We start from the raw sequence: 23,743 nt of genomic DNA, 5'->3' as shown, positions 1-23,743 counted from the left end.
TCCATTGAAGAAACAAGGACATCGGACCACCCACCATGGGTGAGCGCCTACTTCCTCAATGTAGAATGTAAAACTCCTCTAATTCTCCTACCCTCAGACAACCAACCACTTGTAAAAAACATTTAGGCTCACTAAGAGATTAACTCAGTCTTTTTCCACCTGTCCACATCACCCTTCGGTACACTGGGCAGTTAACATAACCCTGGATGAGTGCCAATTTGGGAGACTTCTGTTGAAAATAGTTGAGTGTCAACAGATATCCCATAGAGAGCACCTATAAGTGGGAAAATTCTCAGGATCACAGCAGCATCAAAACAGGTATCACTGATGGGCATTTCATTGAACCACCTGCACAGGGTCACACACAGTGAGACTTGGGCGGGGGGGACTGTCTCCCCACTGACAATGAAGGCAGAAAGGCGAAATGAAGGGAGATGACCTTCTGTGTCTCTGCCTTCAGTCCAAGGGCACAGACTAAGGACAGAACTCTCCCATTAGCAGGACTGTCCACCCAATAGGAAACCCAGCACCACCCACTGTCTGGCGATGAAACTCCCACATTTTATGTCCTGTGAAGCCCAACCAAGGATGGCCTAGTGATTCAGGGCAATGGCTTATCATCATAACAACTGTCTTCAAAACTCTACCAAGGGCAGGGCACAGTGGCTCATGCCTCTAATCCGAGCACTTTGGGAGGAGGCTTAGGCGGGTAGATCATTTGAACCCAGGAGTTTAAGACTATCTGGGCAACATGATGAAATCCCATCTCCACAAAAAATACAAATATTAGTCAGGCATATGGCACACATCTGTGGTCCCAGCCACTCAGGAGGCTGAGGTGGAAGGATCACCTGAGTCCAGGAGGTCTAGGTTGCACTGAGCCCTTATTGTGCCACTGCACTCCAGCCTAAGTAGCAGAGTCAGACCCTGTCTAAAAACCAAAAACCAAACCAAAACAACAACAACAAAAACTCTGCTACCGTCCTTAGAAGCAACTCATTGAAAAGTATTCCATGAATGAGCAAAAAAGAACTGCTCTCTTTTCAAACCTAAAGAGAATTTTGTTGGATTTTCAGGCAAACAACAGTTCCTACGGGGCATTCTCCCTCATGCCTTACCTTCACGGTGTACAGGGAGGAAAGCACACGTCCCCACCTTTCCCTCACCTTTCTTCCCAAGGCCAGCTCCTCCCAGAGGTATCCCATGCACCCGGTTCTCTCTCTCGCCAGCATCCAGTCAGCACCTAATTGATGCCAATCACAACTCTTCACTCTGAAAGCTAACCCTTACCCTCTATCCTAAGTCTACCTTAGCTCATACACTTACCGTCCTCTGCCTGAAAAGTTGGAACAGACTTCATTTGGCTTCTCTACGTCTTCTCTCCTATTCCACCACAATCTCCATGTTGCCAAAGTTATGTTGCTGAAGCAAACATTCATGCATTCATTTAAGCAATTTATTAAATACCCATTGTGTGTGGTCTGCTCTCCTGATTAAGGAGACAACAGCAAAAACAAAAATGAAATACTGTTTTTAATTTAACTTTTATTTTAAAGTGAAGGATTACATGTGCAGGTTTGATATATAGGTAAACTTGAGTCATGGGGGTTTGTTATACCAATTATTTAATCACCTAGGTATTAAGCCTAGTATCCATTAGTTATATTTTCTGATCCTCTTCTTCCTCTCACTCTCCACCCTCCAATAGTCCCCAGTGACTGTTGTTCCCCTCTATGTGTCCATGTGTTCTCATCCTTTAGCTCCCCCTTATAAATGAGAACATGTGGTATTTGGTTTTCTGTTCCTACATTAGTTTGCTAAGGCTAATGACCTCCAGCTCCACCCATGTTCCTGCAAAGGACATGATCTCATTCTTTTTTATGACTGCATAGTATCCCATGGTGTATATGTACCACCTTTATCCAGTCTGGAAAGAATTTCATATTCAATAAATCGTGCTGGGATAACTGGCTAGCCATATGCAAAAGATCGAAACTGGATTCCTTCTTTACATCATATACAAAAATTAACTCGGATGGTTTAAAGACTTAAACAAAACCAAAAACCTTCCTGGACCTGAAGACATTTACAATCCAGCAGGGAAGAGTGACTGCACTGAAACAGAGCACAGTAACAGAAGATGTAGATTGTGATGAAGTACACAGCAGGAGGTCATGACCTAGTGAAAAGTCTGAAGGAACATCCAGGGGAAGGGATGATTCAGCAGAAATCTAAAGCTTAGGCAATCATTAGGTACAGGTGGGAGTGTGGGGAGTGATGGAGAACATTCCAAATGAAAGGAAGAATGGCACAGTCAGTGGAAGGGCAAGAGACACAACCCAGGAACTGAAAGAACCTCGGCAGAGCCAAAAGGCAGAGTGCGCTTTAAAAACTCTACTGAAAGAAAATCAGGAACTTTCCTATGTACCAATAATAGCAGTTAGAAAATCAAGGAAATTACGTATTTCTCACAAACGCAAAGAAAATAATTACGTAACGACACAAGTTTACACACGGAAGAAATAATCTTAACAACAAAGCAGTGGAAATGACTTGGAAAAGGTGATCACATACAACCAACCTTGTTCTGAATAACATGTTTAAATGAAAAAGATCCTAAATTTTTTGAGGAGAAAGATGAGACACATTTGAAAAAATAAGAATAAGGAAGAGGGAGGTCTAGCATTAATAAACCTTAAAATATGTCATGAAGTTTGAATCGCTAAGTCTGTGACGCTGTTACAAGCCTGTTAATGGAATCAATGAGTCACTGAGCAACCCCGAGCATACCCTGGAGTTTAACACACACGGTCAAGGAGGAATCCCAAACCAGTAATAAGGAAAACGCTTGCTCAGTGAATGGTGCTGGAACAATCAGGTAGCTATTTGGAAAATAAATACATTTAAATCAGTGGTTTCCAAACCTGATTGTGCATCAAGAACCGTCTGTGATAGACATATTTTAAATATTCTGAGATTTTACCACCCCATCCCACTCCTACATTTAGTGAGTGTGGAAGGGAACTGGGCAAATGTCTTTAAAAAGAACTTCAGGTGATTCTACCATAAAGCTGGAATTTTCAACCACAGATTTGAAGTCTTAACATCACAGGTCAGAATAAAATTCCAGATCAGAGACATAGTTTGATTACAGTTAGAGATACAAATAAAACTAATGTTGAAAAAAATTTTTTTGGCCCGGCATGGTGGCTCATGCCTGTAATCCCAGCACTTTGGGAGGCCAAGACGGGCGGATCACGTGGTCAGGAGATGGAGACCATCCTGGCTAACACAGTGAAATCCCGTCTCTACTAAAAATACAAAAAATTAGCCGGGCGAGGTGGTGGGCGCCTGTAGTCCCAGCTACTTGGGAGGCTGAGGCAGGAGAATGGTGTGAACCCGGGAGGCGGAGCTTGCCGTGAGCCGAGATTGCGCCACTGCACTCCAGCCTGGGCGACTAAGCGAGACTCCATCTCAAAAAAAAAAAAATTTTTTTTTAATCTTTCATTTCTAAATAAAGGATGATTCTCTAAGTATAAAAGTAATAAAATTATAAACAAAAAATTGACTAAAGTCAAAATTAAAGAAAAACAGATTATTTATAACCAAGATATCAGTTAAATAAGGAATACCTTAAATAAAGACATACTTTAGAAGACACTGACAAGAAAAATACTAATACCACAATAGATAAGAGATAAATTAACAGATATAATTCACATACCCAAAATGTCAAACAAAGCCAAAAGGTTGTCCTTTGAAAAATCTAATAAACTCCCCTGAACACATTTCTCTAATAAATAAAATCTGCAATACATACATAACTTGAATAAAACTGAGAGATGCTATAATCATAAATAAAAAAGGATGATAGGTGTGAACAACTTTAGGCCAATAAATTTGAAAATTTAATAAAATAAATCTTCAGAAAAAAAAGCTTACTATAACAGCCCGACTTCTAAGAAATGAGAAAGTGGCCAGGCACAGTGGCTCATGCCTGTAATCCTAGCACTTTGGGAGGCCGAGGCAGGCAGATCACAAGGTTGGGAGAACGAGACCATCCTGGCTAACACGGTGAAACCCCGTCTCTACTAAAAATACAAAAATTAGCCGGGCATGGCAGCATGCACCTGTAGTCCCAGCTGCTGGGGAGGCAGAGGCAGGAGAATGGCGTGAACCCAGGAGGCGGAGCTTGCAGTGAGCCGAGATTGCGCCACTGCACTCCAGCCTGGGCGACAGAGTGAGACTCCGTCTCAAAAAGAAGAAATGAGAAAGTATGAATAATCTTTTTTTTTTTTTTTTTTTTTTTTTTGAGACAGAGTCTCACTCTCTGAAGTGCAGTGGCGCGATTTTGGCTCACTGCAACCTCTGCCTCCCGAGTTCAAGTGATTCTCCTGCCTCAGCCACCTGAGTAGCTGGGACTACAGGGACACACCACCACGACCAGCTAATTTTTGTATTTTTAGTACAGACGGGGTTTCACCATGTTGGCCAGAAGGGTCTCTTTCTCTTGACCTCATGATCCGCCCACCTTGGCCTCCCAAAATGCTGGGATTACAGGTTTGAGCAACCACGCCTGGCTGAATAATCTTATAATAATTAAAGCAGTTGACTTAGTAGTTCAAATTTTCTCACAAAGAAAATTTCAGGTGAGTTCTATCAAGCATTCAAGGAAGAAATAATTTCAGCTTTACATAAACTAAGCCAAAGGAGATAAAGAGGGAAAGTTTCCCTAACCCATTATCATGGGTAATGTAACTGTGGTATCATAATCCAATAAGGACAATGCAGGAAAATGAACAGTAGAGGCAAATTACATTCAAATATGGATATAAAATGTTAAACAAATACTGAAAACAAAATCAAATAATGTATTTTAAAAAGTAACACATCATGACCAAGTTGGCTATTTCTAGGAAAGCTAGATTGGTTTAACATTGGGAAATTATTGAATGTAGTTCACAAATCAAAAGATTAAAAAGAAAAATCATAAGATCATCTCAATAAATACAGGAAAAGTAGTTGATACAATTCAAACTATGTTCATAGTAACCTGATAAACAGTACTTACAGAAAATCTACAATAAGTATCATCCTTAAATGTAAAACATTAGTAGAATTCAGATAGGAAAAAAAGCAAAAGTACCCTTAACACTACTTCTATTTGGCCCCAACACTACTCTGTTTTGCAGTGGAGGGTTCTAGTCAGCTACATAGGTCAAGAAAAAGAAACAGCCATAAAAACTGGAAGGACATATCAAAACTGTTATTCAGAAGTGGTATTTTTGTTTACATTTAAAAATCCAGAATAATCTACATATTAGAATTAATAAGAGAGTTCAGCAATGTTCCAAGATTACAAAAATAATGTACAAAGAGAATTCAGAGGACATCCGCAAGATGGTGGGATAGGAGGTCACAGGTTTCACTACCCTACCACCCCACAAAAACTTCAACTAGCAACTATCCATAGACAAGAAGGTCTTGGTGAAAACCCCCCAAGTTAGCAATAAGTCAGAGTAACCTGTGTGGTCCACAGCATGGAATAAAAGCCGCATGGAAAGAGAGAGAGAAATTATCTCACTTTGACAACATTGCCCCACCCCATCCCTCAGGTTGGCCCAGTGCCACACAGGGGATTTCCCAAAAACCATGTTTCTACAGAGGAAAAAAAGAGAACCTGAAAGCAAACATCCAGCTTCCCTAGCATTCCAAGATGCTTCTTAGGAAGTCCACTCTGGTCTCACCTCAAAGGAAACACAGGGGAATACAGCACAACTAGACCACCTTGGGTCAGGTGGAAACAAAGCAATGAGTGTACAGATCTTGGTGGTAGCTCTGCGTACCTGGCAGCAGAGGTACCTGATTAGAGGTACCAGCTAACAGTGTAGCTCACAGGCAAAGCTGAGCTGATCGCTCCTGGAAGAGGTGGAAAGTGCTACCTGGCTTGAATTCCTAGATAGGCACAATCCAGGACCAGCCTTGGACCCTACCTGAGGGCCCTGCCCATGCAGGGCAACGACCACCACAGGGAATTGCAGCAAAATGGAAAGCTAGTTGTGCCACACCTGGGAGTCTAACAACACCTGGTGTGACCTCAAAGCTTACCCCCAGACCCTACCCAGGCAGGGAGACAACCAAGGCATCAAACTTCATTGAAGAACAGGGCAGCAGAGGGAAAGTTTCCACCACACTTAACCTCAACACTTAACTCACACTAAGTCCCCACACAGGCAGGAAGGAAAACTTCAACCATGCATTTCTATCATGCATAGCATCTGGTCTTGTCCATCTCAGTGTCTCCACTTAACTTTGGGGCCTCTCCCACAACCTGTCCAACTGCAGAACTCAAATAGTGGTACCACCTGAGCTGAGAACACACCCTGGCCTAACCTGAGGCTACCATAGTGCCCATCCAGCAGCTCAGCCTGATTGTGAAGTTCAGTCCAGCCAGCTGCCCCATGTGAATTCAAGGCAAAGGCAGCACCCCAGATATCTAGAGAACCCCAAAATAAGCTCTGCCTGCCCAAAGCTATTAGCAGCTAGCCCAACCAGAATTGCAGGTTAGACTACATAATAAAGGCCTGTTCCAAAGAATGCCTGTGAAAGCTGGAAAAGATTGTTACCTCAAATACACAAACACCAATGCAAGGACACAAGGATTACATGGACTCAGGAAAAAATCATGACATCTCCAAAAGAAACTGACAAAGCTCCAAAAATTGACCCTAATGAAAGGGATGTCTATAAAATGATGACAAAAAATTCAGAAGAATCCTCTTAAAGAAATTCCATTAACTGCAAGAATATAGTCATAATACAGTCAGTTCACCATATCCATGGGTTCCACATCCGTGGATTCAACCAACAGCAGATCAAAAATATTCAGAAAGAAACAATACAAAACCCACAACAATGAAAAACGATACAAACTTAAAAATACAGCACAAGTATTTACATAGAATTTACATTGTATTACACATTACATGTAATCTAGAGATGATTTGAAGTCTATGGGAGGATATGCATAGGTTTTATATGAATACTACACCATTTTTGTTTTGTTTTGTTTTTGAGACGGAGTCTCGCTCTGTCACCAGGCTGGAGTGCAGTGATGTGATCTTGGCTCGCTGCAACCTCTGCCTCCTAGGTTCAAGCAATTCTCCTGCCTCAGCCTCCCAAATAGTTGGGACTACAGGTGCACACCACCACACCCAGATAATTTTTGTATTTTTAGTAGAGATGGGGTTTCACCATGTTGGCCAGGATTGTCTCCATCTCTTGACCTTGTGATTCACCTGCCTCAGCCTCCCAAAGTTCTGGGATTACTGGCCTGAGCCACTGCACCAAGCCTACTACACCATTTTGTTTAAGAGACTTAAGCATCTGCAGATTTTTGTATACATGGGGGAGAGGAGAGTCCTGGAACTAATCCAAATGGCAAGACTGAGAAAGAAATGGAAACAATTTTTTGTAAAAGAAATAAATCATAGAGACGAAGAAGCAATATCTGAACTGGAAAATGCAATAGAAAGTTTCAACAGCAGGCTCAATTAATCTGAGAAAAGAATCAGTGAGCTCAAAGACAGAACTTTGAAATTATCTAATCAGAGAAATAAAAAGAAAAAAGAATAAAAAAAGACTATGAAAATTATGGGACCTAGCTTACGCACAATAGCAAGTCAAAAGGAGAAGAAAGAGAAAAAGGGCCAGAAAGCATATTTTAAGAAATAACGGGCTAGGTGCAGTGGCTTATGTCTGTAATCCTGTCTGTAATCCCAGCACTTTGGGAGGCCAAGGTGGGTGGATCACCTGAAGTCAGGAGTTTGAAACCAGCCTAGCCAACATGGTGAAACCCCATCTCTACTAAAAATACAAAAAAATTTAGCCGGGCATGGTGGAAGTCACCTGTAATCCCAGCTACTTGGGAGGCTGAGGCAGGAGAATCGCTTGAACCCAGAAGGCAGAGGTTGCAGTAAGCCAAGACCGCACCAGCCTGGGCAACAAGAGCAAAACTCCAACTGAAAAAAAAAAAAAAAAGAAAAAAAGAAAGAATGGCTGAAAGCTTTTCTTACTGGTAGGAAAATGCCCATATCCAAATACAGGAAGCAGAGAGGTCTCTAATCAACTTCAACCCAAAGAGGCATTCACTAACACACATAATAATCAAACTATCTAAATCAAAGACAAAGAAGAAATTCTAAGCACAGCAAGAGATAAGAAATACATTACATACAAAGAGGTCGCAATATGAGTATCTTGGCAAATTTATTAGCAGAAACCCAGCAGACTAAGAGTGGGATGATACATTCAATGTGTCAAAGGGGGAAAAGAACCTGCCAACCAAAAATATTTTACATAGCAAAGCTGTCTTTCCAAAATGAGGCAGAAGCAGAAACTTTTCCAGACAAACAAAAGCTAAGAAGTTTATCATTGTTAGGTCTGTTTTACAGAAATCGCTACAGGCAATTTTTAAAGCTGAAACAAAGGCTGTGAATTAACAACGTAATAGTTAATGGTATAAGCAATACAGAGCTACATTCAGAATACTCTAAGACTGTAATGGTGGTGTGTAAGGCACCTTTATTCCTTGTACAAGGGTTAAAAGACAGAACTATTAATAACAACAATAGCTAAAATAAATTATGAAGGAATACATACTACAAAACGACAAATGCTGACATCAAAAATATAAAATGGGGGAAAGAGAAGTGTAGTGTTGTTGCATGTAACCAAAATTAAGTTTTTATCAGCTTGAAATAGACTGCTAGAAGTATAATACGCTCCATGTGAACCTTATGGTAATTACAAAGCAAAAATCTATAGTAGACAAAAAAAAAAAACAGAACGGATTTAAAGCACATCATCACAGAAAACGATCAAACCACAAAGGAAGGTTGCAAGAATGGAAAAAAGGAACAAAGTATCTTAAAATAACCAGAATAAAACTGACAAAATACTAAGTCCTTGCCTATCTATCAGTAATTACCTTGAATATAAATTGATTAAATTCACTAATAAAAAGACAGAGTGACTAAATGATTCTTTTTTTTTTTTAGAGATGGAGTCTCGCTCTGTCGCCCAGGCTGGAGTGCAGTGGCACGATCTGGACTCAATGCAACCTCCACCTCCTGGGATCAAGCAATTCTCTGCCTTAGCCTCCCGAGTAGCTGGGATTACCGGCACTCACAACCACACCCAGCTGATTTTTTTGTATTTTTAGTAGAGATGGGGTTTCACCATGTTGGCCAGGCTCGTCTTGAACTCCTGACCTCACCTCGTGATCCACCTGCCTCGGCCTCCCAAAGTGCTGGGATTACAGGCATGAACCACCATGCCCGGCCCTAAATGATTTTTTTAAAAGGCTAAACTATGTAATGCCTACAAAACATTCATCTCATTTTTAAGGGAGCCTATAGACTGAAAGTGAAGAGATAGAAAAAGATATTTCACTCAAATGGAAAGTAAAGGAGAGCAGAGGTAGCTATACTTAAATCAGATGAAACAGACTTTATAAGTAAAAAGCTAGAAAAAGAGACAAAGAAGGACATTATATAATAATAATGGGTTCAATTCATCAAGAGGACATACCAGTTGCAAATATACATGCATCCAGCATTGGGGCCCCTAAATATATAAAGCAAATATGAAAGAATCTGAAGGGAGAGACAGATTCCAATACAATAATAGCAAGGGACTTCAATACTCCACTTTCAATAATAGGTCATCATGACAGAAAATTAATAAGGGAACATTGGACTTAAACAACACTTTAAACCTAATGGACTTAACAACAGACACAGAACATTCCATCCAACAACAACAGAATACACATTCTTCTCAAGCACATATGAAGCATTCACCAAGACAGATCATATGACAGGCCACAAGACAAGTCTTAGAAAATTTAATAAAACTGAAATCATACCAAGCACCTTTTCTGACTACACTGGTATGAAACTAGAATTCAGTAACAGGAGAAATTTCAAAACAAAACTTCACACAAGCATAAAAATTAAACAACATCCTTCTGAACAACCAATGGATCAATAAATAAACTACAGAAAAATTTAAAAATATATTGAAACAAACAAAAAAGAAAACGCTACATATCAAAGCTCACGGGATGCAGCAAAAACAGTTGTAAGAGGAAAGTTTACAGCAATAAAATGCCTATATTAAGAAGAATGATCTCAAAGAAGGAACTTAGTATTATGCTTCAAGGAAACAGAAAAAGAAGAACAAACTAAGTTCACTGTGAGTGAAAGGAAAGAAATAATAAAGATCAGAGCGTGATACGGTTTGGCTGTGTCCCCACCCAAATCTCATCCGGAATTGTATCTCCCAGAATTCCCACATATTGTGGGAGGGACCCAGGGGGAGGTAATTGAATCATGGGGGCCAGTCTTTCCTGTGCTATTCTGGTGATAGTGAATAGGCTCACGCGATCTGATGGGTTTATCAAGGGTTTCCGCTCTTGCTTCTTCCTCATTTTTTCCTTGCTGCAGCCATGTAAGAAGTACCTTTCACATCCCACAATGATTCTGAGGGCTCCCCAGCCATGTGGAACTGTAAGTCCAAATAAGCATCTTTTACTTCCCAGTCTTGGGTGTGTCTTTAACAACAGCATGAAAATGGACTAATACAGAGCAGATATAAATAAAATAAAGACTAGAAAAATAGTACAGAAGATCAACAAAACCAAGAGTTAGCTTTTTCAAAAGACAAACCAAATTGACTAACCTTTAGCTAGACTAGAGAGATAACCCAAAATAAGACTCAAAATAAATAAAATCAGCAATGAAAGAGGCAATATTACAACTGACAGCACAGGAATCCAAAGGACCATAAGAGAACACTGTGAACAAATTATATTACCTAAAACTGGATAACCTAGAATAAGTGGGTAAGTTTCTAGATATATACAACTTATTAGGACTGAATCATGAAAAACAGAAAATCTAAATAAACCACTAACAAGTGAGAAGATTGAATCAGTAATAAGAAGTCTTCTATTAAAGAAAATCCCAGGGCTAGATGGCTCCACTGTTTAATTTTACCAAATACTATAATGAAGAACTGACACCAATTTTTCAGACACTCCTTCAAAAAAATAAAAGAGGAAGGGATCATTTTATTAGGCCAGTATTACTCTGATACAAAAATCAAACATGGGCATCACAAGAAAAAAAAAAAACTACAAGCCAATATCCTTGATCGAACATCGATGTAAAAATCCTCAATAAAACAGCAAATTGAATTTGCCACCACATCAAAAGAATCATTCACCAAGATGAAGTGGCATTTATCCCTGGGATGCAAGGATGGCTCAACATATGGAAATCAACAAATGTAATACAATATATTAACAGAATGAAGGACAAAAACTATATGATCTCATTAGATGCAGGAAAAGCATCTGACAAAAATCCAACACGTCTATTGAACATAACATTGGAAATCCTTGCAAGAGCAATTCTACAAGAGAAAGAAATAAAAGGCATCCAAATTGGGAAGTAAGAAATGAAAAAAATCACCGCTGACAACATGATCTTATACAGAGAAAACCTGAAAGATTCCACCAAAAAACTGTCAAACACAATCAAGTTGCAAAATCCAAAGTCAACAAACAAAAATCAGGAGCATTTCTATACACTAACAATGAACATTCTGAAAAAGAAATCAAGAGAACAATCCCATTTACAATAGCTACAAATAAAATAAAATAGGAATAAATTAAACTAACGAGGTGAAAGGCATGTACACTGAAAACTATAAAATGTTAAAGAAAGAAATGAAAAAAGATGCAAATAAATGAAAAGATAAACAATGTTCATAGGCAGGAAGAATTAACATTGTTAAATTGTCCATGCTACCCAAGGCATGCTAAAGAGTCAATATAATACCTATCAAGATTTCAATGTTATTTTTCATGAAAATAAGAAAATAATACTAAAATTCATATGGAACCATAAAAAAAAAAAAAAGCAATCATGAAGAAAAAGAACAAAGTGGGAGGTATCACACTACCTAACCTCAAACTATACTATAAAGTGATAGTAATTAAAACAACATGGTACTCACATAAAAAAAGACTCACCAATAAAAGGCCCTGAAATGAACTCACATATACGGTCAATTGATTTCAACACTGGTGCCAAGAATACACATTGGGAAAAGGACAGTCTCTTTAATAAATGGTGCTGGGAAAACTGGATGTCCATACATGGAAGAATGAAACTGGACTCTATCTCTTACCATATATAAATGGTAGGAAAAGCTTCACACAGCAGGGGTTATATACAAGAATGTTCACAAAGACACTGTCTTAACAAAAAACTGCAAGCAACCCAAATATCCATCAACAGGAGAAAGGATGAAAACATGATGCTATGATGCAACAATACACAGCAAGGTAGAGGAACTATACCTGTGTTAAAACATGGATACATTTTTTAGCAAAAACCAGATGATCACAATTTTTTTTTTTTTTAAAGACAGGGTCTTCCTCTGTCACCCAGGCCAGAGTGCAGCGGTGGTGCGACTCAGCTCATTGCAGTGTCAACCTCCCAGTCTTAAGCAATCCTCTACCCTCAGCCTCTTGAGTAGCTGAGACTACAGGTACGCACCACTATGTCTGGCTACGTTTATTTTTTGTAGAGATGATGACTCACTATGTTGCCCAGGCTGGTCTCAAACTCCTGGGCTCCAGCAATCATCCTGCCTTGGCCTCCCAAAGTGTTGGGATCACAAGCATGAGCTACCACACCTGGCCACAATGTTCTTCAAAGCTCAAAAATAAGCAAAACTAAACCATAGGTTGTTTAGAAAAACATACATGTATGATGAGAAACTGCTTCTAAAAACCAGGGAATAATAAACACAAAATTCAGAACAGGAGTGAAGGTGAGATTGTGATAGGCGAAGATCAGGTGGAACCAAAAAAAATCTCCTAGTCGGATGTCAGGTTCATGTTTGTTTATGTTTCATGGATTATCGTACCTGTTTTGTGTCCATTGATATTAGATTTAGAAAATAATAATAAGATGCTATTTTGGGGAATACTAAGAATGCTGGGCAGATTAAAGACAGCAATTCCTAAAGCAAGAATTTACAAACCTATATGTGATTTGATGGAATCAATGACAATCCTCATCATAGAATTAGGATTCTATTTCGAGGATACCCCATGCATATAAAACACTTAACTAAAAGTAGCTGTTAAAACTTAGTAGCATAGGATTTTGCACATTATAAAATATAACAATCTGTCAACTCATATTTCTTAATGTCTACTCTGCTGAGCAAGAGTCTAGACAGAAACACAGCAGGAGGTTAGAAAAAAGGGCCCTGCTACAGGGAATGTATTTGACACTAAGTTGTTTGAGACAAAAGCTTCCATAATTTTGAGATATTCCTTCCTATCCTCAAAATCCACTCCCCAAATCCTGCCAGTTTCACCTTCTACCTCTTTCTCACCAACTCCCACGGCCTTCACTATGGACTTCCATCAGTCCTTGATCCTGGCACCACCACATCCCCCACCTCTTCCCCCACACTCATCCATCTTTCCTCATCCATCCTCCAGGCATGCAAATCTGGACTTGAAGCTTTAGTGAGTCCCTGCAGAACAGGAGGGAGTGCACTGTCCTCGTAGAAAGCATTTTGCAAAAGCTCCGTTTAAAATAATTATGTTATACATCACAATAGTTTGCATTTCTGTCTTCTCATTAATCTCTGAGCCCCTTGAGGATAAAGGTCCAGCTTTTCCTTTTATGTCTCTCCAAAGCAGAGAGGCTCAGTATAATTAGAGCAGTTCCATTTCTGATAAGGGATGTGAGGACACTAAAATTTTTGCACAGAGGAAATCTTCAAAACTTGAGCATGCCCTATAGGGCCTCCTATACCTGACCTTAGCCAAGCTTTCCAGTCTGTCTGATGCCTCCAACAGACAGCATTCCCTCAAGCCATTTAACAGAAATCATTCTGTGGAGTATTACAAGGACTCCATGCTCAACTGAGTTTGAAAAATCCTGCAATAAACGGATTTAAACAGGTTTCCTGGCAAGAGGATGTCTCAGAGACTTTAATATGGTTCTGTGATTTGAGAATCTCCAAAAGGGGAGTGTCGAGATGTCACATCCTCAATCTCAGCCACAATTACCTCCTCACATGGGACATTCATTTACACAGCCTGCAGTACAAATATTTAGTAGAACCCTCCCCAAACTATGGCTATTTCTGTTAAGCAATGGCTTCACACACCTTATTTTCCCCAAGTGCTTTCTCCCCAAGTCACTGTTCAAGTTTAACCTTCCTCAATCTTAGCACACTCCTTCCCCACCTTCTCCTTTATTTCTACAATGCTCTCTAAGTCTGTTTATGAATTGTCTCTTTTAAAATGTTATGTGGGTCATGCTTCATGAGACTGAAGCCATGAGTATGGTGACTTTGGTCTTACATCCCCAGCACAGAGCAAAGCTCTGACACACAACACAAGCCTAACTCATGGTGATGACACTGAAACAGCACACACCAGTGAATGCAAATTCATTTTCCCCTTTTACTTTTTAAAATTAGAGGGAGCATCCCTAAGAGCCATTTCAGGAGATATTTTGCAGCTTCTCCCCCATCCAAAAATAAAAGTGCTTGCTAATGATCTAGTAATTGTTCTTACAGTTTCCAAACAATTGCTAAACACTATGGTAAGTGTTCATAAGTTTAAGCCTTCACAGTCCTTAACTACCTAATGTGGGAGGCCTATGCTTGGTCAGAGATCAAAGAGTTAAAATTACAATTCTGAATAAACTTGAACAGATTTAGAGAAGGCAAGTAAAAGAAATGCTTGGTACAGGTCTTTCAGCCATTTTTAATTTCAAAAAACAAAATAAACAAAACACAACTGCATGAGACAATAGCAGAGCCAAACCAAGATGCGTGGACTTACTTTCAATGCCACTATTCGGTAAAGATCAATTTAACAGAAAACTTCATCAGTTCAGACTTCCAAGGGGGCCTTAAGCAATCATGTAAGTCGTAATTTAAAAGGCTTAAGACAACTATTACTCACTAAACTGAAAAAAATTTTATAGCTTAGTTTTTGGTTCCATTTTTGATGTCAGAATTTTATTTCTGAATGAGCACTTTATGGGACTAAAAACAGCGCTCTAACAGGACTTACTGCAGTTAGAGCATAACGTCACCATTTTAAAGGCCAGTATTTAGAATTACTGAGTACTTTAAAGAAATTACTAATATTCATGAGTCCAATTTATGTGATGCCTACTCTATCAGGAGCACAATTCCCAATTGTAGCTTCGGTCCCTCGAGAAAATCCGGCAGATTTTCTGACAACTCATTTTGAGATGCTGTCTCCTGAAACAGCTGTAGAGACCAGAAGTAGAGACTGCTAGTGTCTGTGTCAAGCTTGACTGAGTTTATCTGCTTTAAATTCATACATTTCCTGATGAAGTTTTCAGATTTTTAGATACGGCATAAAGTTTGTCTCTATCACTCCTAATAGTCAATTGGTTTTTCCACCAACAATAAAAATATTTGTGAAGCAGTCTTATTTCCTTATGATATTGTATTTACTTACTTATTTATTTTTTGAGACAGGGTCACACTCTGTTGCTCAGGCTGGAGTGCAGTGTCATGATCTTGCCTCGCTGCAGCCTCAACCTTCCAGGCTCAAGCCATTCTCCCACCTCAGCCTCCGGAGTATCTGAAACTACAGGCACATTCTACCATGCCCGGCTAATTTTTATGTGTTTGTAGAGACAAGGTTTCACCATGTTGCCCAGGCTGGTCTTGAACTCCTGGGCTCAAGTGATCCAACCACCTCAGCTTCTCAAAGTGATGGGATTACAGGCATGAGCGACCATGCCCAGTGTCCCGATGATCTCGATTTAAATAATGTTACTTTACATCCAACTTATCTCACACCTAAATTACTGGAATTCAAGACTTAGCCAAAGACAAAATTACACAAGTTGGCTACTTCATTGTTGTCATTATAATTATTTTGTTGCTATTACTGAAAGGACATAAGAAACTCTAAATTAGTTTTAATGCCCACATACAAGATTTCTAGAAAGACAAAGAGGTGATCTCGCTTGTATTCCCATGCACTCTCTTGCTCTCTCTGTAAAGGAAGGCAAGGCTGAAAAGTAAGCTGTTCTGAGGTTCTTGATGTGTATTATCTGCCCTTGAAGCCTGAGAAATCATACTATACGATGACTCACCTTAAAAGCGGACTGCCGAGCACTGCGTGTAGAGTGTATAATGAAGCCTCGAGGAGGGAAGGGATTTCTTTACATGCCCTTCTGAAAGGGAGGTTCCCCAGCTGGTGTGCACACTTGGAGTACCAATACCATGCCTCATTAATAGAACGGATCTCTAAAGGTTATTATAGAAGATATCATCAAGCTCAAGAGAAATCTAACTGCATCTTTCTTTGTTAACAGGGATCAAGTAGAGGCTGAATCTTCTTTTTCAATACTTTGAGAATCAAACATTCTTAGATACTAAACATGCTTCCGTGACTCGGGAGTTTTACTTAAAAGTAAAAACTTACAGTTTGTCACTTAGGCATAAAAGCATAACCAAACTGTCGGCGGCAAACAGACTGTGACTCTGAGAGTAACTTCTAGATCCTCCTCACTGGGAAAGTGAGGAAAAGCTCAGAGGGGTGAGCAGAGCACAACTTCTCCCACGGAAGAGGGCAGCTTCCCAGCTGAGTTGGAGGAGTAAAAGGCACCCTCATCACAGAAGACACAGACTGTCAATCTTCCTCTAAGTCTCTACCAAATTAAAGGTACTCCCAGGGCCTGGCCCACAGAGTAGCTCAGGATTCTGTCTTTACCTAAGGCCCACCCTACCCAATGAGCTACCCCTGCAGGGATTTAACGCAAGGCCTGCAGAAGCCAGTCAGGTGAAAGGTAGCATGAGGTGAAGGACAGAAACATTAGAGCAAAAGTCAGGGGGGTGTGTAATGTGCGTGATATTGTGAAATATGTATTTGCTCTTCATCCCTGTTACCTGGCAGAGCCCCAAACGCCTTTGGAACCTCAAGAGTGACGTCTTTTGCATGTTAATGAGATGACTACCACTGACCCCTAGGTCACCCTACCCTCTTGGTTTCCCTAGGTAGCTTCAGGGTGAAACAGGAAAGACCAAGGCAGGATTAGAGAGTCGGGACTTCCAGTCCCACCCCTCAACCTCTAGGGAGGGGAGGGGGCTGAAGGCGAGTGAACCACCAATGGCCAGTGAGTTAATCAGTCATGCCTACATAACGAAGCCTCCATAAAAGCCCCAGGTTGATGAACATATGCAGGTTCCTGAGGAGGGCAGGGAAGCTCTGAGCCTCTTCCCATACTTGACCTGTGTATCTCTCCATCCGGCTGTTCATCCATAACATCCTTTATGATAAATATGAAAATGTGAGTAAAGTGTTGCCCTGAGTTTTGTGAGCTACTCTAGTAAATTAATTGAACCATGAGGGGTGTCAAGGGGTGGGGCTTGCGAATGGAATCTAAGGTGGGGGAGAGCCTCATGGGGCCGAGCCCTTAATCTGTGGGCTCCAACTCCAACTGAGTTAAATTGTAGGACACCCAGTTGGTGTTTGCTGCTGGAAAACTGCTTGGTTTGGTATGTGGAGAAAACTCCCCACATTTCTGGTTTCAGAAGTATTGTAGTGAGTGAGTGACAGTAAGTAAAACACTTTAGCTTTTCCTGTATCCCAGTCTACGTAAAGCTGAAAGAAGCAGAGGGCATCATGCCTGTACGTTGGTAGTGGCAGCATTTTGAAAATACCCCTGCCAAACATTGTAATGATATTCCATGAGTCACTAAAGGTATACGAGCACCCACTGAGAAAGTACAGTGCCTAGTATAGGTATAGCATTTGTCCCCTCCAGCTTGTGAATGAAGTAGGAGCTCACCAAATTACTCTTTTCACACATAAGCAGCAACGATTTTCTTTCAGAGTGAATACAATCATTATCCAGCACTTGAGCACTTGACAAAATATTGTTTCATAAATATAAAGTTTACACGACTTCAAAAACCTAAGGCTCTTCTCAAATCGACTTAGGACCAAAAATATCAAAAATACCTGGAGTAGACCTAAGTATGTCAAATTTACTATAAATCATCAGGAAGAGCTGTATTTGGTCTTCAAAGATATTCTCCATCAGCAGCATCCAATATGGTAGCTACTGGCTGCATGTGGCTAATTACACATAAATTAAAATGAAATAAAATTTAAAATTCAATTCCTCAATTGCACTAGCCACATGTGAGTGGAGGTGCTGAACAGAGTACAGATGAGCCTCGCCATCACTGCAGAAAGTCCTGTTGGACAGTGCTGCTGTCAATTTTGAAGATGAGTTTTTCTCCCTCCAAAAACCACAGGTATGTTTTTCCTTATTTAACATTGCCTGGGAAACGTTATTTGCTTGCTGGGTCAGAAACTGAAAAGCAAATCACAGTTAGCACTCTCAAAGTCTTAGAAAACCCACAGTCAACAACTCAAGATGCAAATTCTGTAATTAAGCTATGACAATACAGACACCCAGGCGGTTATTTCACACTGAAGCCTATGGCCTCCGGCACAGCCAAAGGCCTTTGAACCAGACTTAATCCCCAGAAAATACCCCAGTCAGTCCCAAAAGCAGTTACTGCTCTTGTAAATTAAAATGAAGGATGAGAAAGCGGACCCTAAGGATTTTTTTTTTCTCAATAGATGATGCAGTTGCCTTTGGTATGTCCAGAGTAGTAACAGAAAATAAACATCCTGTTCATTAGCCAGGCACATGGCTCAGGTTCGCAGTCAACACTCCATTTATCTGATTATCACCACCATGTATTATTAAGAAGTGTATTTTACATGTATCAACTTAAGGGTTGTCTCAAGATTTCCTGTAGAACCATTCCCTCAAGGAAATATTCGGAAGATCTTTCTATTCATAGGACTACATGAGCATCAGCTAGTTGCCTTTAGCAAACCACAGTTCTGCCACTTAATATTGTTAGCCTCAAGCCAAGTTTCAATGAGGGGAGAACAGTGATGCATGTGAAATGAGGATTAGGGCTGGGGCACACTGGCGGGGAAAATTGACATGGTGAAATTAGTGTCACAACAAATAAATGCTGTTCCATGGAAAAGGGAAAGGGCTCAGTCTCAACTGATTAGTCATCTGTATGGAGATGGCGCTGCCACTTCTGTGTCCGGAGCCGTGAGGCCCGGAAATTGCCGCCGCCTCTGTTGCTTAAGCTCCGCATTGTGGAGACAAGATGGCGCACTTCCTGGTTCTTCATCATCAACTTTTCCCGCGCGCGCAGATAACTTCCCGCGCCCGGGAAAGACTAAGCCTACCGAGCATGCGCCTGGTGACATCTCTCATTATTCTCCTCCCCGCCTGCTCTGCCGCACTTCCTCTTCCCTGCCAGCCTATATAAGGCATTGCACCGCCGCCATTAAACGAGACTTGATCAGGATACTGTCTTGTCTCCATTTCTTGTGTCTCTTGTCTCTCTAAATTCCCACCCCCTCCTCCAAGGTCTGTGTTAACGATCCCACTGCACGGGACACTTCTGTACACACGCAACAGTATCTGGAGTGGGCTTTTCACGAATGGGTCTGTGTGAGTTATAAATTGTTCTATGAATGCATTATTTTCCACTAATTGAAAGCAAAACTAGTATCACTTCAAGGTCACAAACTTAAATCCCTGCACCACCTAGCTTTGGGTTTATGTAACCATATGGTCTCAATTCACTTAGAAATAAAACATTAGAAGCAAGCACACAAAATTTGAGGCCTGGTTTTCCCTCCCAGTTCCCTGCTTGGTGGGGGTGGGGGACAAAAAGGTATCTTAAACAGCATGAGGGTGGTGTGCGTGTCTATGATATTCTAAGAATTGCTTTCTTTGAAAGAAATTGACAACACAAAGCTACTATAAATACTGCAGCATCTCTAAAGTCATTGACTTTGCCATAAAATTAAACTGTGGCTGCCATATGAACTGCAATACTATATTACCCTTTCCCTCTCAAATATCAAAATAATAAAAATATTAGTATAAAGTTTATAGAAAGCAGAACAATTTACACCATATATGTTAAACTAGTTTTTCTTCACTTGAGGTCAGGGGTTTTATGCTGGAAAACAGAAGCCACGCTGATCTAACACAGTAAAAAGGCAGAGGGTGGAAGGGGATGGGTGACCACAGAGCAAAGAGAAAAAATGAAAGATGACATTCTGATGGGCCTTGCCACATAGCTTATGCTATTCCTTCAAATAGCCTCCCGAAAGCTACAGGAAACTGCTACAGATCATATGCACCAGCTCACCTAATGCAAAATACTTGGCAGCTCTTTAAATAGCAAATAAAATAAAGATATTTATATTTTGAGCTATTATTTCAAAAAGGAAAGAGTATTACTAATGGTGATTGGAAGAAATTTATGAAGATCATCTACAAGATTAAACGGCTGATTAAAAGGAAAATCATTAATTTTTCATCTTTCATACCAAGAAAATAGACTTAATGTAACTGTGCCTTTATTATAGTGTATTAACTAGTCTTAATTTTAAAAATATTTTTAGCCTCTATGCTTTTCAATGATATGATTTGCCATTCTATTGCTTCTTCTAAAAACTTTTTATTGAGCCAAATTATTCTTAGACTGAAGAGGTTACAACAATCAACAGCCAATATGTTTACTTGAGACTGCCCATGTGTTCTGTCTATGAACGCTTTCTATGTGCCCAGGAGCAGGTTTGACCCCTGCCCTCAAGGAGACTATGGTCCATTGAGGGTGACAGGCAAGTCAGAGAAGAAACATGACAGAAGAGTTACAAGGACAGTGGCCAACAGACCTATTAGTCTAATAGGTGACCAATCACACTCCCTTGGAAGAGTGGTGATCACCCAAGTTATCAAACAAGGGCTTAGGATGCTGGTGATGTGATGCTCCCCCTCATGGAGGAGAGAAGGGGTATGTGGGTTAAATAATGTCCCACAATAAAACGTATGTTGGAGTCCTAATCCCCAGTGCTCTCAGCCTGTGACCTTATCTGGAGACAGTCTTTGCACAGGTAATCAAGTTAAGATGAAATCATCAGGGTGTGCCCTAATCTATCATGACTGGTGTCCTATAAAGTGACAATGTGTACACAGTCTCACTCACTCATAGACTCACAGTCTCACTCACTCACTCACTCACTCACTCACAGTCCCACGCACTCAGAAGCTGGAGGAGAAGCCTGGAGCAGACTCCCCTCAACTGTCAGAGGGGGCTGATCCTGCAGAAACCTTGATTTTGGGCTTTTAGCCTGCAGACTGTGAGATGCCAAGTTTCTGTCATTTAAACCACCCAGTTTGTGGTATTTTGTCATAGCAGCCTAGAAGACTAATACAGGCAGTGTTGTCCCGAGTTAGGAAGGGAGGAAAGAGTACTCAGGTAAAGGGATGAGAATGAATAAAGGCAGGGAAGTATGAAAATGAAGTGCATTTACAGGTGTGGACTACAGAAAAAGAAGCTCAGAGTAATGGCGGTGGGCTTGGAGAGACATTCCACAACCGGGACATAGAGCAGGATTAATTAACAGAAAGGGTAAAGCAAAGCTGTGCGATGCTATCTGAAAGAGAATGAACGGCTCCCAGACCCAGTGGACCTCCACTGTAACTTGACTGAAGGAATTAACATTAAAGAAAAAAATGCGAGTCAGAAAAACGTTTAAAATGAAAGACTATAAAGATGGTTACAGACAGACAGCATGGGTTTCTAAGTCAGCAAGAGAGAGGGTGGCCTAGGAGTGTCTAGTCAGGCTTTGTGGAACCATAGCCACACATCTGACACCAATAAACAGGGAAATGGGAGAATGAAGTGCCCTTCTCTCCAGAGTCCCAGTTCACCATGCAATATGGATAACATGGCTTCTCAATGTGATCATGGCTTCTTTGTCAGCCCAAGCCATAGACTCAGTTCACCTGATGGGTAAAATTTTCATTGTCAAGTAAAACCCTTGCATCCTGGCTCGTAGTACTTATGAGCCTTGATGGCAAGAGTTGGCATCATCAACTGCATTCATGACAGAATCCAACAGGGAAGAATGTGTTTCAAAACACTGAGGTCTAATATCCAGCCAAAGTGGCCTTGCCAATGATGCATTTCCTCCGGGTATCTCCATCTCAGTTAATGACAATACTTTCAGTTCCATCTCAGTCTGCTCAGGCTGCCATAACAAAATGCCACAGACTGGGTGGCTTAAACAACAGGCATTTATTTCTCAAAGTTATGGAGGCTAGAAATCAAAGATCAAGGTGTCAGCCAGTTCTGTTACTGATAAAAGCTCTCCTTCTGGCTCATAGACAGCCACCTTCTCACTGTGTTCTCACATGGTGTTGAGACGGTGGGGAGAGAGATTGAGTGTTTCTCTTCTAAGGATGCTAATTTTATCAGATTAGGGCTCTACCCTTATGATTTCATTTAACCATAATTAATACAGCCACACTGGGGGTTAGCGCTTCAACATACAAATCTTGGGGGAACATAATTCAATCCACAGCCCTGTCAATGGAGTCACATTGCATCTAGAACAATCTTGCTTCCTTCCATGTTCTACAGGGCCCTGCATGGCATGGTCTTGCTTTGTCTGCTTCTTGACCTCACTGGGCTTATTTTGCTCCTGAGGTTCTGCCTCACCACCTCCTATATATTCTGCCACTGTACCACCTTGGCAGATTTACATCTGCTATTTCCTCTGTCTGGCATATCCACCCCTGGTCCCATCCCATTCTCCTGGAGTCTCAAGCCAGAAATAGCTCCTCACTAAGGACTCTCTTTACCATCCTACCTAAGTGATATGGTTTGGCTGTGTTCCCACCAAGATCTCATCTTGAACTGTGGCTCCCATAATTCCCCCGTGCTGTGGGAGGGACTGGTGGGAGATAATTAAATCATGGGGGCAGTTTCCCCCATACTGCTCTTGTGGTAGTGAGTAAGTCTCACGAGATCCAATGGTTTTCTAAGGGGAAACCCCTTTTGCTTGGCTCTCATTCTCTCTTTGCCTGCCGCTGTGTAAGACATGCCTTTGCTCTTCCTTCACCTTCTGCCATGACTGTGAAGCCTCTCCAGCCATATGGGACTGTGAGTCCATTAAACCTCTTTTTCTTTATAAATTACCCAGTCTCAAGTATGTCTTTATCCACAGTGTGAAAACAGACTAATACACTAAGGGTGACTTCTTTACTCCCCAGACCACTTCTTAACACACCATCCTGTTACTTATCTTTCAATATACTTATGCTATCTTATTCATTTATTCATCTACCTTCCCCCAGTTGAACTCTGAGTTCTATTTAAGGAACTGCTATCGTGTAAATATGTTCCCCAAATTTCATTCATTGAAAACTTAATCCCCAAAATCATATGCTGATGGAACTAGAGGCTTCAAGAGGTAATTAGGATTAGACAAGGCCACCAGGGTGGGATGCCCATGATGCGATTGGTGACTTTAAAAGAAGAAGTACAGAAACCTGAGCTGACACACATGCTCTTGTGCTCTTGCAATATGATGCCCTCTCCTGTGTTATGATGCAGCAAGAAGGCCCTTACTAGATGTCAGCACCATGCTCTTGGACTTCCCAGCCTCCAGAACCATTAGCTAAACATACTTTTCTTTGTAAGTTACCCTAATCTGTGGCATTTTGTTATAGCAACACAAAATGGACCA

At 40.7% G+C, this 23,743-nt stretch overlaps 1 protein-coding gene across 2 annotated transcripts in view; it reads right to left on the bottom strand.

Moving 5' to 3' along the window:
* The window catches only part of ATP8A2 (ATPase phospholipid transporting 8A2), a 651,836-nt gene that overhangs the window by 375,944 nt on the left and 252,149 nt on the right, over window positions 1-23,743 (bottom strand). The gene's annotated exons all lie outside the window — the stretch shown is intronic.

The sequence above is a fragment of the Rhinopithecus roxellana genome, chromosome 18, assembly GCF_007565055.1.
Source record: "Rhinopithecus roxellana isolate Shanxi Qingling chromosome 18, ASM756505v1, whole genome shotgun sequence".
Classification (NCBI taxonomy): domain Eukaryota; kingdom Metazoa; phylum Chordata; class Mammalia; order Primates; family Cercopithecidae; genus Rhinopithecus; species Rhinopithecus roxellana.
The sequence above is the reverse complement of the archived record's forward strand: the minus strand, read 5'-3'. Positions and strand labels throughout refer to the sequence as shown.